We start from the raw sequence: 18,494 nt of genomic DNA, 5'->3' as shown, positions 1-18,494 counted from the left end.
CTAACATTAGAGGATGAGAAACCCAAACCTTTAAAATGACTTCAATAAAATTCCTGTAGGACAGACATCGATTCTGGGAGCAACATCCAGTCTTTACTTCCTGTATGGATTGTAGATGTGGCAGAAATGTGGTTCTGCCTTCTGCTCTCCTGTTCTAGTTTCTGTGATGAAACTGCATCTTCTGTGTCTCAGTTGTTTTTTAGAAGGATTGTCACTTTACAGCAAGAATTAAGACAATATTTTGACTTCTAACAGGAACTAATCCAAGGAATCCCCTGCCTTTCCTAAGCTGTGTGCAGAAACATGAAATATTTAAAAGGGTTTCTCTCATTTTCCGGCAATAACTTCTGTCTTCCAATAATTCAGACAGAGAAATACTACACAGGTCACAGCACATGGGATCTTGTCTTATTCATTAGGAACAAGGCCGATAAGTGCACTGAATTAATAATTCAACATTCACAAGTTGAGGGAATCTTTTATCTTTTGTCCACATTCACGAACGTCCAGTCACTCAGTGCTGCAAAGGAATAAAATAAGTCAGTGTAGCTGCATAGTAAGTCATGCTGCAAGTGTTGGGGGTGATACTGTGAGGGAGATGTGCTTTTGCTCTCTACATCATTCAGAGGTGCAAATAGGCTCTGTTGGTCCACTGAGAGGCAGGAGTGTTGGCAGGTGTCCCATACTGAGGTGTGTGTGAGACAATCCCAGGCTGCATGACAGAGTGAAGGAAGTAATGAAAACATGCTGGATGTCACTGCTGTATGATCCCCAAAAAATATGACATGGAGAACAAATAGGCCAGATCGAAACTGTTCCCTGGACAGAGAGGGAGGGGAAGAAATGTAAATGGAATGACTGAGCAGCATCAGCTACCATGTCTGATACGTCACTGTTCAAGAATTCTGGAGCCGTTTTTTTTAGGAAGGGCGCTTTTATTCTTTGAATGATTTACATATTCTCTCTATGTCGAGGCGTGTGAGCGAAACGGTGCAAAGGAGGAATTTCTACTAATAAGAAGGGAGTGATCAAGGCTAAGCTGGGCAAAACCCTTGTAAATAATAACCCATGTTTCACCAAATCAGAAAGTTTCTGCTAATTTGCATCACATCAACCAGTCAGGTGCAGTGAGGTAGGAGGAACACAGCAGCGCAGTAGACACAAAGCTTTTTTTAAAAACAAATTATAGATAGAAAATGAATGTTAAAGGAAAAGTACGGTCACACTTTTTAAATTTTTAATTCAGAGTCATTTTCATGTGAATGTGCTTTACTGGAGGCATCCATGTTTGTCAAAGAACACTACTGCCACCTACTGGTAGTGACGTATCGGCTGTTGATCAAGTCCCAGTGCTGTATCTGGTGTTTGTCACAACGCGCTATTATCCAAGTCATCTTGAAAACATTCTTCTTCCAAATGTTGGCTACATATTACGGGTTTTTTCTCTGGCCAGAAGTTCGATGGCAAATCCTCCCTCTTCAAGTTGGCGATCCAACGACCAACCCGTCCGTGGAGGATCAGGAATCAGAAAGGTGGAATAACTCTTTTTTTCACTTTTACCCGATGTATTCCAGCATCCAGCTGCCATGCACGTGGGCATTGTCAGTTTCACTATAGCTCTGGTGAATTTCAATGGTGAAGTCCTCTGGAAATCTTCAATAATTGTTGTTGATTGCAGATGTGTCTAGTAGTTCCCATTGATTTAGCTTGGAAAGCGGGGAGAATGGCGCTAGGCTTACCGCACCGTGACGTCACTGCTGGAAGATGGGTTGGGGAAATCAGGGGCAGATTTAGGAAGTTTGGGGCCCTAGGCAAAGACAGGCAGGGGCCCTCTGATTTCAGAAGACAACACATAAAACAAACCCATTCTACAGATAGAGAAATGTTAATAGAATAGACATCCATGATTTTTTCTAGGTTTTGTCCCTCTCTTCCTTTCATGTTGGCAATTTAAGCAGAAATACATCTAAATGCTGAAGCACACAAGAGATGAAGATTTCTTCTTTAGATTACGCCTTTAAATCGGTACGGTTTCCTGAAGTTCACACAACCGCCTGGAATGCACTGAAATAAATATTGATTTGAGTTTAGCATGTGGTTTCATTCACAGCTGCCCAGCACCTTTCATCACTGAGCTCAGCAACAGCCCTCCCTCTACTGTCCCTCCATGCTGAGCCGGCCTGACTCACGCTCCCTATCAAGCTCCTACGCCAAGAGAAATGGAGACGGATTAAGCATTGATGTTTCTTTCTTCCTGTTGCCACCTGAAGTAAGACAGCTTTAAAAGCCAAAGGAACAGCAGGAACTAGTATCAATAAATAAAAAAATCATATATTTGGTTTTGTTTGAGTGGTGTTTGTGATTGCCTTAATGCTGTTCTCATCATCCGACTATCAAGGATTTCCTCATGTGATCACACTATTCTTGCTGAAAGTTAGATCCCCACTAGTCTGTCCACTATTGGAGATATATAGCCTCACATAGGTGGTTAGTAGATTACAGAGGTACCTGTTTACTTAATGCATTTCTACAACAAACCTGTCAAAAAAAGCAGAATCAAATAAACAGGCTTAAATCAGACACAAACTGATTTAAGCCTGACACAAACAGCAGCTATCTAGGAATCTTTGGTAACTGTTGTTGCTCACACCTGAGAAAGCTATAGTTGGGGTTTAGGTGGCAAATAAATAACTTAAATCAAACAATAGACTTCATGAACTCAGGGGAGCAGAGTTTTGTTCATTAATTATACAGTAGCAGCCATTCAAATGGGACCTTCCCAGTCAAACGCCAGCTGAATGGCAACCGATTCCCTGCAACTCCCAGCAAAACCCCCTCCAACTTCCAGCCACTGCAGTGACCCCCGTCTTGCATATTTCTTTACTCTGACTCAGACATGTTCACAAGTCATTTTTTGCAAGTCCAAGTCAAGTCTCAAGTCTTGAGAGCTCAAGTCCAAGTCAAGTCTCAAGTCTTGAGAGCTCAAGTCCAAGTCAAGTCTCAAGTCTTGAGAGCTCAAAACCAAGTCAAGTCTCAAGTCTTGAGAGCTCAAGTCCAAGTCAAGTCTCAAGTCTTGAGAGCTCAAGTCCAAGTCAGGTCTCAAGTCTTGAGAGCTCAAGTCCAAGTCAAGTCTCAAGTCCTGAGAGCCCAAGTCCAAGTCAAGTCTCAAGTCTTGAGAGCCCAAGTCCAAGTCAAGTCTCAAGTCTTGAGAGCTCAAATCCAAGTCAAGTCTCAAGTCTTGAGAGCTCAAGTCCAAGTCAAGTCTCAAGTCTTGAGAGCCCAAGTCCAAGTCAAGTCTCAAGTCTTGAGAGCCCAAGTCCAAGTCAAGTCTCAAGTCGTGAGAGCTCAAGTCCAAGTCAAGTCTCAAGTCTTAAGAGCCCAAGTCCAAGTCAAGTCTCAAGTCTTGAGAGCCCAAGTCCAAGTCAAGTCTCAAGTCGTGAGAGCTCAAGTCCAAGTCAAGTCTCAAGTCATGAGAGCTCAAATCCAAGTCAAGTCTCAAGTCATGAGAGCTCAAGTCCAAGTCAAGTCTCAAGTCTTGAGAGCTCAAGTCCAAGTCAAGTCTCAAGTCTTAAGAGCTCAAGTCCAAGTCAAGTCTCAAGTCTTAAGAGCTCAAGTCCAAGTCAAGTCTCAAGCCTTGAGAGCCCAAAACCAAGTCAAGTCTCAAGTCTTGAGAGCTCAAGTCCAAGTCAAGTCTCAAGTCTTGAGAGCTCAAGTCCAAGTCAGGTCTCAAGTCTTGAGAGCTCAAGTCCAAGTCAAGTCTCAAGTCTTGAGAGCCCAAGTCCAAGTCAAGTCTCAAGTCTTGAGAGCCCAAGTCCAAGTCAAGTCTCAAGTCTTGAGAGCTCAAATCCAAGTCAAGTCTCAAGTCTTGAGAGCTCAAGTCCAAGTCAAGTCTCAAGTCTTGAGAGCTCAAGTCCAAGTCAAGTCTCAAGTCGTGAGAGCTCAAGTCTCAAGTCTTGAGAGCTCAAGTCCAAGTCAAGTCTCAAGTCATGAGAGCTCAAGTCCAAGTCAAGTCTCAAGTCTTAAGAGCTCGAGTCCAAGTCAAGTCTCAAGTCTTGAGAGCTCAAGTCCAAGTCAAGTCTCAAGTCATGAGAGCTCAAGTCCAAGTCAAGTCTCAAGTCATGAGAGCTCAAGTCCAAGTCAAGTCTCAAGTCGTGAGAGCTCAAGTCCAAGTCAAGTCTCAAGTCGTGAGAGCTCAAGTCCAAGTCAAGTCTCAAGTCTTAAGAGCTCGAGTCCAAGTCAAGTCTCAAGTCGTGAGAGCTCAAGTCCAAGTCAAGTCTCAAGTCTTGAGAGCTCAAATCCAAGTCAAGTCTCAAGTCTTGAGAGTTCAAGTCCAAGTCAAGTCTCAAGTCTTGAGAGCTCAAATCCAAGTCAAGTCTCAAGTCTTGAGAGCTCAAGTCCAAGTCAAGTCTCAAGTCTTGAGAGCTCAAGTCCAAGTCAAGTCTCAAGTCTTGAGAGCTCAAATCCAAGTCAAGTCTCAAGTCTTGAGAGCTCAAGTCCAAGTCAAGTCTCAAGTCTTGAGAGCTCAAGTCCAAGTCAAGTCTCAAGTCTTGAGAGCCCAAGTCCAAGTCAAGTCTCAAGTCTTGAGAGCTCAAGTCCAAGTCAAGTCTCAAGTCTTGAGAGCTCAAATCCAAGTCAAGTCTCAAGTCTTGAGAGCTCAAGGCCAAGTCAAGTCTCAAGTCTTGAGAGCCCAAGTCCAAGTCAAGTCTCAAGTCTTAAGAGCTCGAGTCCAAGTCAAGTCTCAAGTCTTGAGAGCTCAAGTCCAAGTCAAGTCTCAAGTCTTGAGAGCTCAAGTCCAAGTCAAGTCTCAAGTCTTAAGAGCTCAAGGCCAAGTCAAGTCTCAAGTCTTGAGAGCTCAAGTCCAAGTCAAGTCTCAAGTCTTGAGAGCTCAAGTCCAAGTCAAGTCTCAAGTCTTAAGAGCTCAAGTCCAAGTCAAGTCTCAAGTCTATTTGCGTGCTTGCCTGTTTCTCCTTGTTTTTATCTCCTTCACTGAGACGGTATAGCTTAAAGGTCACTATTATATCTAATTATATCTATGGAACGATCATTATCTTGAACTGGTCAGTGACGTGAGTGCTACATGACTGTTTGACAGCCCCTCTGCCGTTTTTTTTTTTTTTTACCTCTGCTGTGTGCGGATAAGGTGAGCGGCGATCAGTCGAGTTAGTAAAACAAAAAACGCTTAAAAAATATATATTGTTCACAAGTCGGAAATCGCTAGTCTCATCGAGTCTGAAGTCCTTCAAATGCAAGTCTAAGTCGAGTCTGAAGTCATTAAATATGCGATTTAAGTGCGACTCGAATACGAGTCACGAACTCGAGTCCCCACCTCTGCTCTGACTCCACCCTTTCACTGAATTACAGGGTCTGACAAGAGATGATGCTTCTCTTTGGATCTAAATGTCCACAAATCATGACAGAAAGAACATTTTAGTACAAAGATTGATGTTTAAAAGGGAATTATAGGGGACCAGCCAAGGAAAGAGGGGACATTTTGAATGGCCACTACTGTATGTGACTTAGACTTAGACAGTTTTATTTTGACATTTTGTTCACACTCGTGTAAACAAAACTAAATTTTGTTTAAAACAGCTTTAGACAATTATAATTTTTTAAAGTGCAGCATTGAAAACAATAATAAATACATATAAAAAATAGTAATATAAATATATCACAGTATATTTACAGTTCTAAGCTTTTTTTTATTGTTTTATTATCTAGTGCGAGTATCTAGCAAGGCCATTAACATTTATAAATACAATAACCCATTTTACATAACCTTCATCAGTGTGATGGCGGTGGGGAAGAAGCTGCTGCAGAACCTGCTGGTCCTGCATTGAATGCTGTGAAGCCTCTTCCCAGAGGGCAGCAGGGAGAACAGTCCATGGTGGGGGGGTGAGGGGTCATTGATGATGTCACGGGCTCGGGACACGCAGCGCTGGGATGAAACGTCTTTAATGGAGGGAAGAGGAGCCCCCATGATCCTCTCTGCTGTTCTCACCTTCTTCCAGTCTGAGGCGCTGCAGCCTCCACACCACACAGTGAGACAGCTGCTCAGAACGCTCTCTATGGTGCTTCTGGAGAAGGTGGGGAGGATGGGGGGGGGCAGGAAGTCCAAGCGCTTCTGGGCCCTTTTGATCAGTGAGGTGGTGTTTCCAGCTGACCTGAGATAAATCATACTTGTTTTACTAATGATTGAAAATGATAACTGTGAACTGGAAGAAGGTGAATCACCAAACATTAAAAACACTCGTATAGAGGAGCAGATACACAACTGACCGTATCTCCAACATATTCTAATTAGGTGCATAAGAAAATGAGTGGTATAAATGTTTGCAGCTGGTTATTTTTTAATTTACCAGGCTTTTTGTTTTTTTTAAATTTCATCATAAACAAGTTAAATCTTTACATTATACATCAGTATTGGAAGGCTTCCTATTTAAACAGATTTTATCTGAGGATAAAATCCCTTTCTTAGTTCAAATAACTTTGGTGTCAGCTACCAGTGGCGGATCTAGACTTTTATCCTTGGGGTAGCAAGGGGGTGGCCGAGTGTATTTTAGGGGGGCAATGGTTTATACTTAAAAATAGCAAAGTTTATGCACTAGCGTTAATGTCGCAGCAGAAAACACCAACCGTCTGTAAGCAATCGAGTGCTGTATACCTGTTCATGTCACGTTTAAATTATTATTCACTATCATTTATTTCTACATGGACTTACAGATGTTGGTCCTGTCTTATGTTCTTCTTTGACATGTCATGAGTAATGACTTATCATTCTTGTGTTATACTCTATATGTACACACACACACACACACACACACACACACACACACACACACACACACACACACACACACACACACACACACACACACACACACACACACACTTCTTTCAACATCAAACTTCCAGGGGCTACAGATGAAAGCCAACTAGTCTGTGGTTATCTTTGGTGCATAATTTACAAGTTAATTAAGGCTTATTGACCTTTCTTATATAAACCTTGTAAGCAGTAATTTGCAATCATATTTAAGTAGCCACATACTAAGCAGACAAAAGTTGCAATTTTGAGTACAATTTGTAGTTTATTTATGCACAAAATGAATATGGTACATTCTTCAACTCTCTGATAACAGAAACACAGATCAAAGATCCCACTCACCCAGCATACAAACTGTTTTCCCTACTACAATCAGGGAAGCACATCTTCAGGCTCTGGTTGCTCTGGGTCTGGGTCGTCGTCCTGCTCAGAAGCCTCAGAGCCTTCCTCAGAAGGAACTATATTGTGAAACAATAATAACAATGAAAATAATATAAATAAATAATGTTAATGTACTGACTGAACTTGGCATTTCTGACTTGCTCTGACCTGATGATGGTGGGCTGTGTTGTGCCTGACACTCCTCGGTAATGGTTCCAGGTTGGGACCTGTCATCGTCTTGGTCCACTCTCACACCTACATAGTAGAAAAATATTTATTTAACAGTATGATCAAAATCAACAACCATTGTCTAAAACTGAACATACAACAATAACCAACATTCATAATAATGTTTAACATAACTTAAAATGACTGAACTGAACATCTGAAATAATGTTAAATATAATTTAAAATAACTGAACATGTGACTGCTTCTGTATGTTCAAACCTGGCGATGATGACAGGCTGGATTCTGCCGGACTTTCCTGACTAGTCCCAGGATGAGGGCTGCCGGGGCTGCTGATCTGTTCTAAGCCTGATCTGTTTCTCTTAAAGTAGTTATAAATCGTGCCTCCCTGTCTTTTCATTGTCAACCGGGAAAAAAACGTTTTGTTACTTATCAAAGCAAAATGCAACATTTCGTGTCCAAAATGATGCACAAGGAAATTAATGAATATAGACTACATTTTTACAGCCTAGAAATATCAGAACACAACAATAAGACATGTCTAGTGACTGCAATCTATCCATTCAATTAAGGTTTCAGCCTGCCATAACTTTACTGGCTAACTACATCGGTCGTGAATTATCTACGACTAGTAATGCCCTTCATGACATGGGCAAACGGTTCTGATCAAAGATATTGCTGGTTTCATAATTCAGAAGGTTCTAGACACGGACATTAAAAAAAATGAAATAGTTTCTGTTCTCGTCAGCAGTATTTTTAGCAGATGTGGGCATGAAATCACAGAAATTGACACTGAAACCCATCAATATCACCCACCTGCACCTGTCTGTTTATAGCCAGACTAGCTTCTAGCGGCCCTTCGTGAAAAGCAAGGGCTTGTCCTTAACATTCTGATTTATGAAACGGACATCAATTGAACAGAGGATGATCCTCATTGACTGAACTTATCAAACTCTTAGTTATTGAGCTTCTTTTATGAATATAATCTGTGGTTGTGCAACCTACTCACCGATATAAGTCAGTCGGTCCAAACGAGAATAAAATCCATCTCGAGAGCGCACAGCCTTTTCCCAAAGAATGTTGTTTGTTAACTAATGTTATGCTTGTTGCACTCGGTGGCTCCACAGCCGCTTTAGTTCTTCTTCTTTCACCCTAGATTCACGACTGGAAAGGGGCTGCATAGCGCATGCTGCATTGCGCCATCTACTGTACAGGAAGAACATCGCAGTCAAAGACTTCAGACGTGCAACTGTTTTAGCGGTGCCGTCAATCAGCTGGGGTGGCAGTTGGGGTAGCCAATCAGATTTCGGGGGAGTCAATTGCTCCCGTAGCCACCCCTATAGATCCGCCCCTGTCAGCTACTCCAATCTGAAACACTAGTATTTATGAGTGATCTCTCTTTCTCAACCTCTAACTGAGAGCATATTGTGCGAAGCTTTCCCATCTAAAGTTACTGCTTGATGGAAATGTAAGATAGTGTAAAAATCAATAAAATCAAACTCACTTAAAATACAAAGTATGTCTGCTTTTTAAACTGCTTTGAATTCACAGCAGACAGCTATTCTGACTGTGTTCCTTACTGACCTCTGCTCACATACTGACAACCTACTGTCCTTTAACCATTTATTGGAATGAGAATATGCAGGTTTATCATCTAAACAATCTACCTCTGCTGCCCTTCCTGTCTTGCAGCATGTTGCACCGGTTTATCTTTAAAAAGAACGAGCTGAAAGTTCAGTTCACTCAGATGAAAATTAGCTAGTTCATGTTCATAGTTCACTTTTTCCAAAAATGAACAAAGTTCACCAACCTATAAATGAACTAGTTCAAGTTCATTTGGTAAATGAAGCCACAATCCTCCACAATCCAACCTAATATTTCCCCCTTTAAATGTGTGATCATAATTTATAGAAAGAAACGGAAAATCCTGGATGCAGTCCAGGTTTACTGGATGTGCAGTGAAGCCTTTACTTAGCCGAATGACTCAGAACTTCAGGAACATTCAGGAACATTCAGGAACATTCAGGTTCTGCTGAAAAGATCTGGATCCAAATGATTTCTTCCGTTCCTCAGTCAGTAGCCGATATTTCCACAGATGCTCAGATGCTTTAACTCCATGTGAGGCTTTAAAGGTGAAGTGGGCGTGGCTGACATTGGGAATTTTTTGTTAAGTCCCGGTGGGAACAGTTTGCACTAAAACTATAGTTTTTTTTCTGTCCCAGTCTTCCTTTGTTAGTTGATCAAACTCTGCCAAGCTCTCTGCTAAACTGGCATCAGAAATCCCAGCAGATGCGTCTGAATGGAGCAGACTGGTTCTAGCAGCAGACGTGCTGCTCTGTCAGGCTGTTTGCTGTAATAAGTGCCGTAAAACCTGGCGGTATCCACTGAAAAGTGACGTTATCAATTGAACACCAACGGGAGCTGTGTGTCCCTCATTATTCTCTCAGTTCACTGAAAATAGGAACCTATTCAGTGAACCCTTTCATGCACAACACTGTGTGGGACTATGCCAATCTTTGTGGAACAACTATAATGTGCTCCACCTTTCCTGGAACAAAAGCAGTGATTACCTTGTGGAGGGCACAGTAGGCTATTGCTTAGAGGCCCCAAGGTGAAGGGGGACCTGAAGGATCGTACAGTTATTTACTACAGTAACACCTGTGTAATAAAAATGCAGAATCCAAGCTGCCTACAGAGCAATGGGTTGAATGGAAGACAGAGGGATGGAAGGAAGGAGGGAGGGAGCGAAGGCATGGCGGAGCCACGAATCCCTGCAGGTGTGTGGAAAGTTCACGTTTATTACTTCAAAAGTGATCCGTTCAGTTCACTTTAAACAGGAACCAGTCATTAAACGTGTTCTTGCCACAATGCTGACTCTAGGTTCTCCAGCTTCCCCCCACAGTCCAAAAACATGACTGTTGGGTTAAGTGGAATCTCTAACTGATCCTTTGTTTGATTGTGAGCATGGTTGTGAGTCTCTGTGTTGCTCTGCGACAGGCTGCCCACCTGTCCAGGATGGACCCCTGATTGAGATCCTGGCGGATCAGCGGATGCTTCAGCAGCATCACACTTGCTCGTTGGTCACTAACCAATAAAGAAGTTTTAATTATGGAAAAATTCACCTCCAGCAAAAATTTTTTTCTACAGTAAAGAAGGAGAAAATAATGAGGAGGAAGAACTAAAAGTATATTTAAAGCATGTCTGTGTTTAAAGGGAATCTGACTTTGAGCTCTTTGTCTGCTCTCTTGTGTCAAAGCTTTATGTTAAAAAGCCAAAAAGGCGTATTTCTGATTACACAACAGTCCTCCTGTCACCCTTCCCTCCTCAGTTTCTCTGTTTTTCAGTTCTCCCTCTCTCTCTATGTGCCTTTTGCTCTGTAAGCCTATCCTCTTGAGGACGTTGGGCTAAAAAAGGAAACAGATGATTTGGCCCATGGCTCTTTTCCCTTTTAATAGGCCTGGTGTTCCTGGTGGAGCAGGCAGCAGTTCACCTTGATGTCACATATCAGCGGTGGGCTCAGGGCTGGCCTCCCCTGGCTAGCTCACAGTTAAAAGGGATGAAGGTTCTAGGGTGGGGGGGCGGGGTTTCTGACCTTATCTGTCAGACGTAATGTGAAGTGGTTCTGAGTGTGACTCATTTTATTTGATTGTATTCTGGATGGACTCTTTTAGCCTATTCCACGTCTGCATGTCTGTATTTGACATGTAAATGACATCAATACAGGCTCCTGTAAGGAGATATAAAGGTACGAGGCTGAATTCATGGTGAGACTGTAACTACATAAGTTGATAAATGTTTTCTATTAAATTTTCAGCTCTTTTTTGGAACCTTAATTCGTTCATCTAGCAGAAGCTTTCTACAGTTTGAGGCTTCTAGCTTGATTTAGATCGTCCGTCCATCTTCTTCCTCTTATCCGGGGTCGGGTTCAGGAAGCTTTCTCAATAAAAAAAACAAACATTTGAATTGAAAAAGTTTCCTGGACAGGAAACGAAACGTTTGGAAACCAAGTCCAGTGGATTGTTATTTTCAACTTTTATGGAATGACTATGACCTGGATGACTGAGAATCTTCATCAGCATATCTCTGTCTTTAATCTGAAGTTAGGAAAATCTCTTATTAATTCAGTTAACTTCGCTCTGCTCAATATTGTTTCATTTTCAGAATATGTTAATTTATCTGTAATATCTCACCTTGTTAGCGAATGCTTGGCTGTAGATTTAGAGCAGGTTTTACTAATATTCTTTCTCTCTGAGTGAAGAAGAGAAAAGCCTCAAAGCACAAAATGATGTAGTGAAAAAGTGAAGAACATCTGGATCAACTGTTATTATCTTTATAAAGAACAAATACAAGATTGACTTTTCTTTAAGAAACCAAACATTAAAGTGTTTCTCTTTGTAGGTTTCTGTTGCACCTGAATGCTACTATAGGAAAAGCCAATGTTGTAAATTGAATATTGTTTTTATTTAATGAGAGGTTGTAGGTGTTGGCAGCTGTAGGCAGGGAGGATTTCTGACCAAGAGGGTGCTCAGGTTCACCCATATTTGTCTTAATTTTAGAAACAATTCCTCTTTGTTTTTCTTTCTTTGGGAAAAAACTAAAGGGAAAAAAAAGTTTGTGAAATTGTGTCTCTGATATCATCTAGTGCATGGGGTCTGCAACCTGCGGTTCCAGAGGCTCAATGTGTGGCAATATGGCAATTGCCATACTGTTCCACTTGTGAAAGAAAAATCTGTTGGGCTCTTAATAGTGGCTAAAATGTAGACAAACAGCTAAATATTTTATTAAAAATAAATACAAGTGGAATTTACAGTATAAGAGGGAAAAGAATGACATTAAAAGAACCAAAAAATGTTTTTAGAGCCATTATTCTTATTGCTCTAACAAATTATGTGTTTTAATATTATTTGACTAAAAAGCTGAAAATACTTCAAGACTGCAACTAACTTCCTATAACAGATAATAAAAAAACTAAATGATGGAACTGTTTTTGGAAAAAGTCAAGTTCTATCTTGCATCTCTAAACAACTTATACTTGGTCAGACATGGGGCAAAATGGCTGTTTAGATATGACAGGTTGCGGACCCCTGGTCAAATGTATTTGAAAAGGAATTACAGAGAAAATGAACAGACTTTATTCAGTAGCTGAAGCAATGTATTGCTGCAGGAAGGAGCTTAGCTCAAATCTGATGCATGCACCTGGTAAATTTGTCACATTAAGGTTGGTTCACATTCTGGCCATAAACCAACCTGTTTGCAAACAAACTGACACCACCTCCTCTAAAATGTCTCTCTATGGCTGTTTGTAGATTAACATCGTCGCTCAATTTGGTGCAGTTTGCATGTTTTCTAAGCCAAAACAAAGTGTTTTTGCTCCACTCTATAAAGCCTCAAACTCAACGCTAATTCAGACATTTTGAATTGAAAAAGCTTCTTGGATGGAAGAGAAACGTCTTCAAACTTGGAAACAAAGTCCAGAGGATTGTTTTTTACCTTCTTATGGCTTAACATCATCGCTGTGTGGATGTAACGCAAAGCCTTTTAGGGTTCACTGATGCTTTATCAGACATACAGCAGGTTGCAAATAGGCTGGTTTTTAAAAGTTTTGTTTTGTTAAATGTTGATGTTACTTTTTAATGAATAGTTGAAGGAATTAAATGTGTCTGAGTCTAACTTGACTTTAGTCGTTATCTGTCTGCTTCTCGCCGCCCCCCCGACCCGTCTCCTCTCTGACTGTTTTTCACTTGCTAACCGTTTGGACAAACACTTGAGCAGAGCTTACAAGAGGCCAGGCAATCGATGGCAAATGTTCATGGCTAAATCAAATTACTTCTACTCGATTTGTAGCTCAAGACGTACGAAAGCAGAAGAAAAAAATATAACAGAGTGTTATTTCCAGGGTCAATGGCTGTCTGAGGAAGGATTTTTGTGCCTCCGTCTGACTGAAAGGACACACTACGATGAACACAAGCGCCCGCTGCTATGAGAGGCCAGTGCTGTGAGCACAGATGCACTGAGTAAAGATTTAGTTGATTATTCTTTTAATTTCTTCTTTATTAAACCTCTGGAAAGGCAACACTGATTTCCGCTAATTCTCAATCCTCTTGAAGACATTTAAGTATCTTTTAAAATCTAATTTTCTACTTTGTGAATCAATTAGAGAAAATAACTGTTTTCATAATAAATTGATTATAGCTCAATAAAACTTTGCAGTAAAATCCAGTGAAAGATCGGCTCAAAAAGCCTCCTGGGAGGCATGTGAACAAACAAAATGCAGCTAAAAATATCACTTTTAAAAGAAAGATTAAAGCTTTTTTGAGTTATGTTTATTTTTGCACACCTCAAAAATAGAAGTTATGTTTAGATCATTTTTTTTCAGAGAACAAAGGAGCTCCTGTGGCCCTTTTCTGTGCACAGACCTATTAATTATTTCCTTTAGGAGGCGAGGTGACAGAACGCCGTATCTGTGTGAGGAAGACGAGTTTCTGTGCAGCAGCCTTTGCTTTAAACAGGATTTCTTTCTTCTCTTTTAGAATACAGACAACATAAGGTGATATTTAAAACAGTCGCTGGCATCCTATTGCTTCCAACTAGCCTAAGTAAGAACAAAGCGACAGTCTGTGTCTATTCCCCTTAGAAGGATGGGCGTTGGACGGAGCTACACTTTGGTTTCTTGTTTAATTCTAAATTATTCTACGTTTATTTAGTAAAAATTAAGGAAAATTCAAAATTTGATTTCTGTGAGACGTGTCATTAGTGGGAGTTTTTGGCTCAGTGTAACTGGAGGGACATTATAAAAAAGTAGCCTTTATAAATGATAAAAAAAAACATATTGATAAAAATGTTAAATTTACGCTTTAGAAGAGGTAGTTTTGTGACTTAAAGAAGAGATCAGATAGTACTTAAAGGAAAAGTTTGTTAGTATTCAGAATCCAAACTTCTTTAAATATATGATTATTCCATCCTGTTCAATAAATGATCAGTGTTTTTAATTCAGAGTCATTTTCATGTGAATGTGCTTTACTGGAGGCATCCATGTTTGTCAAAGAACACTACTGCCACCTACTGGTTAGTGACATTGTCACGGTGCGGTATCGACTGTTGATCAAGTCCCAGTGCTGTATCTGGTGTTTGTCACAACGCGCTATTATCCAAGTCATCTTGAAAACATTCTTCTTCCAAATGTTGGCTACATATTACGGGTTTTTTCTCTGGCCAGAAGTTCGATGGCAAATCCTCCCTCTTCAAGTTGGCGATCCAACGACCAACCCGTCCGTGGAGGATCAGGAATCAGAAAGGTGGAATAACTCTTTTATTCACTTTTACCCGATGTATTCCAGCATCCAGCTGCCATGCACGTGGGCATTGTCAGTTTCACTATAGCTCTGGTGAATTTCAATGGTGAAGTCCTCTGGAAATCTTCAATAATTGTTGTTGATTGCAGATGTGTCTAGTAGTTCCCATTGATTTAGCTTGGAAAGCGGGGAGAATGGCGCTAGGCTTACCGCACCGTGACGTCACTGCTGGAAGATGGCAGGAGGGAGGGGCTACTATATTTGGGCAAAAATGGCCGCTCCCAGACTCAGTGATCGCAATGAAAATGAATTTCATTGTTTTACAGATTAATGCTAAATGCATTAAATCACTGCAAATGTATTAGTTTTAGGTATAAATAATGATCCATTGATTATTCCTGAAATAATGAAGATCTAATAAAACCTGGTAAGGATGGAGCTGATGCAGTCACTGCTGGTATAATTTGGATACACGGCACTGAAGTACTTGAATATAAAATTGAATACATACATAGGGACCCCCATTTCATCATTCTGCTTCATTCTCTCTCTGTTCTCCTATTCTGCAGAATCTGTTAGTTCAATCTCTAACCTTCTGCTCTCTCTGCTTTTCCTCAGAGTAGCTTTGCCTCGTCTGTTCCTGTTTGGCTGTGACGCCATCCTGGAAAGAAACATCAGCTGTGCTGCTTCTATCAACACCCTTGTTTATAGATGTTGGAGATCGGCCTGTTTTCCAGTGTGGTCCTGTTTCTCTGACCGTGACTGAGTGGATGTGCTCTCTTCGTCCTCTGGCATGGGAGCTGCCTTGGAGCTCGTCTGCCTGGCTGTGTGTTTCCTGGACGGGGCCGCCTTTTACAGCTGCTTTTTGTATCTCTGCTTCTGTCTCCTTGAACCCCAGTGGGCCTCAGCAGATGGCCGCTCACACTGAGCCTGGTTCTGCTGGAGGTTTCTTCCTGTTAAAAGGGAGTTTTTCCTCTCCACTGTCGCTACAAGCATGCTTAGTGTGGGGGATTGTATTTGAGTCAATGAGTCAATGCAATCAACTGGTTTTCCTTAGATAGAAAACTTTGTATCAATTTGACTGTATGATCTGGTTGAACTGTAAAGTGCCTTGAGATGACATGTGTTGTGAATTTGGCGCTATATAAATAAACTGAATTGAATTGAATTGAATTGAAATTGAATTGAATTGAATACACTCCATAACCTTGTCTGAAAGCTGAATTCTTGTTATATTTGTTCATTCACAAACAGGCATCTTCTTGTCCTGATCGCTCTTTGAAACAAATTGGCCCGTGTCATACGGGACATATAATTCAATTCAGTCTATTTATATACCGCCAATTAACAACGCATGTCATCATAGGTCATTTTACAGAGACAAGTCCACCAGATCATCCAATCAGATTGTTTAAAAGTTTTTATCTAAGGAAAACCAGCTGATTGCATCGATTCATCGACTCATTATAGTTGTGACATGTTGAGCCTACAGTTAAAGCAGCAGCACAGGAGGATGTCTGCTTAGCTGCTGCTATCACATATGTTTTTGAAAGCAACAGAGTAAAAGACTGTTTTTTTGGTTTCTCATGGTCCCTGCTGCTATTTCATTTCTTACTGTTTATGGCTAAATCTAAAAATGGGACATCAGGAACTAGATGTCGCTTCACCCAATCAGCTCTAGAGCTTCTGCTGAATGTTCCTCCTTTTCCCAAACAAGTTTGATCAGAGCAGTCCCAGGTTGATAATGTTTTCTGGTGCCAGTTTGGACCAGACCAGCAAAAGGTTAGAATCTGAGTTGGAACTTTCTAACAGTACACTAAAAAAAGAAGATAACATTTCTAGAATGGCAGAAAAAAAGCATAGAGAAAAAATTTGGGGCTGTTTGGTCCCATATTTTGCTACATTTGAAAATATGTAGCAAAAATGAACAATAAGGCCCAGACCATGTTTTTATAATTTGTGCAGGAAAATTCATCCTTTACCAAAAACCTCTTTATCCACCCCTCCTATTTCCACGCCCTTTCACACCCACACCCCCGCCAAACATGACAACCATACAGAGTTCATAAACATGGTCTAGGATCGTGGAAGAATACATTAGATGAAGGCCGTAGATTGACCAAAGGGCTGCTCTGGACAGCATATATCCCCTGATGACATCATTTTCAAACAGAGCATTTTAAACACACATTAGCTAAATTGTAGAGAAAGGCATTGAGAGAGGTGAATGGTTTTTTTTTCATTTGTAAACCTCAAACACAGGCTTCAAGACACAACTGACTGTTGCAAAATGTTTACAAAGTGAATTCTGCATAATATGAGACCTTTAAAAACCCTTTCTATTGTTACCTTAGCAGCCTCCTTTATTGAGCCATCCTTATAAATCTCAGTTATTCTAAGTTTCATTTTTAATTCTTGTTCTGACTGTAGACATAGAGAGTACATCCCAGTATAAAAATGAAAAAACCTGCCTTACTTTTGAGTCCCTAACAAAAATAGTTGTTTGTTTTTCATCTTTTTCGTTCCCTTGAGAAATACAGATTCTTGGATGAATAGTAAAAAGTCCCTCAACATTCAAGCCAACAAAATAAAGTACAGCATTTAAAATAAAGGATGCTACTAATTGTGGCTAAGATTTGGTAAAATTTTATATTTCTTGTTCCTAAAAAGTAGGGATATTCTTTTCCTGTGAAACCTTTTTCATGCATTTAAATACATTTCTTTTCAGGACTTTTCTGTTTTCCCAGGCTCTAGTAAATGTGGGTGGAGTTGCATAATGTCAACAAAAAGGTCCTTTCATTTTTATCCTGGTTTTATTTCTAAGTCAGTCTTTGAATAGAAACTATCTCTCCCTCCATGTTTATTGATTGGTGTATGTAATAAAAGATATATATATTTAATAGGTTTGTTTAATATAGGATCAAGTTGGTCCTTTTTCTGGCCAGTTAAACCAATTGGACCCAGAGAAGTTAAGTAGAGAACAGGTCAAATAAGACCCAGATAATTGGCCCGATGCCCTCCACCACATTATGAAGGATGCTCTCACCCAGCCAGCAGGCTTAACATTGCCACTGATTGTTGAACATCCTGGAGAAATTGTTGCACTCCACCAGATAACACCACGGGCATTAATGGCGCCCTCTGATTGGCAGCCTGCTCAGTGACGCCCCGCTGGCTTCTCAGATTGGCTCCAGCTCCTGGCTTTGTCTGTAATAAAAAAAACACAGGGAAAGATTCAGAAAGGGAAAAATAACACAAATAATTGTACTGGGAAATGTTCAGTGTAAAGAAAAAAACAAAAAAACAACTTTACCAGGAAATTAAACTTCATAAACGTAGTGACCCTGAAATGCAGCCGTACCCAGACGGAACGCGGTCGTTTATCATTCGTGGAAACTGTCAAACTGTCTGCAGAGAAGGCCTCTTTTAAAGTGCCTCAATGTGTTTCCATCTTCCCTTTAGTTTTCTTCTGTCTTTACTAACATTAGAGATCTGTCCTTCCTGCATGTCCTTATCCCTGAGGGCTAGTTTGACAGCATCATGCAGGTGTCAGGCTGAAGATAGCAAGGTGTCCATTTCTCTGTCTAATAGAGGTATAAATGGCCTCTTTTGACCCTTAAACTGTTTGTGGCACAGAGGCAGCTAATGGCTGGGACATTAGCGAGACATTTTTTCTGCTGTCTGTTTGTTCTCTGCTTCCAGATCTCATTTCAAGGTGAAAAGCTGGTTTTAACAAAGATACGGCGTAAATGCATAGAGCCGATCGATTTGTGGGGAGATCTGAAGGAGAGCTTGTCAAAACATGTCCTCGTAC

General features: G+C 40.7%; 1 protein-coding gene and 1 long non-coding RNA gene across 5 annotated transcripts in view; one reads left to right on the top strand and one right to left on the bottom strand.

Annotated features, from left to right (window-relative positions):
* Positions 1 to 18,494, top strand: part of LOC119796101 (glutamate receptor ionotropic, kainate 2) — a 439,480-nt gene that overhangs the window by 30,471 nt on the left and 390,515 nt on the right. The window lies entirely within an intron of this gene.
* On the bottom strand, positions 7,119 to 8,694 carry LOC119796102. Its single transcript, XR_005282418.1, has 3 exons — positions 8,398 to 8,694; positions 7,370 to 7,456; positions 7,119 to 7,278 (listed from the first exon to the last, which is right to left on the bottom strand). It is a non-coding gene; the product is annotated as an uncharacterized LOC119796102 (long non-coding RNA).

This window comes from Cyprinodon tularosa, unplaced genomic scaffold (genome assembly GCF_016077235.1).
Source record: "Cyprinodon tularosa strain WSP-4 unplaced genomic scaffold, ASM1607723v1 ctg535, whole genome shotgun sequence".
NCBI lineage: Eukaryota > Metazoa > Chordata > Actinopteri > Cyprinodontiformes > Cyprinodontidae > Cyprinodon > Cyprinodon tularosa.
This window is presented reverse-complemented; position numbering and strand designations above follow the sequence as displayed.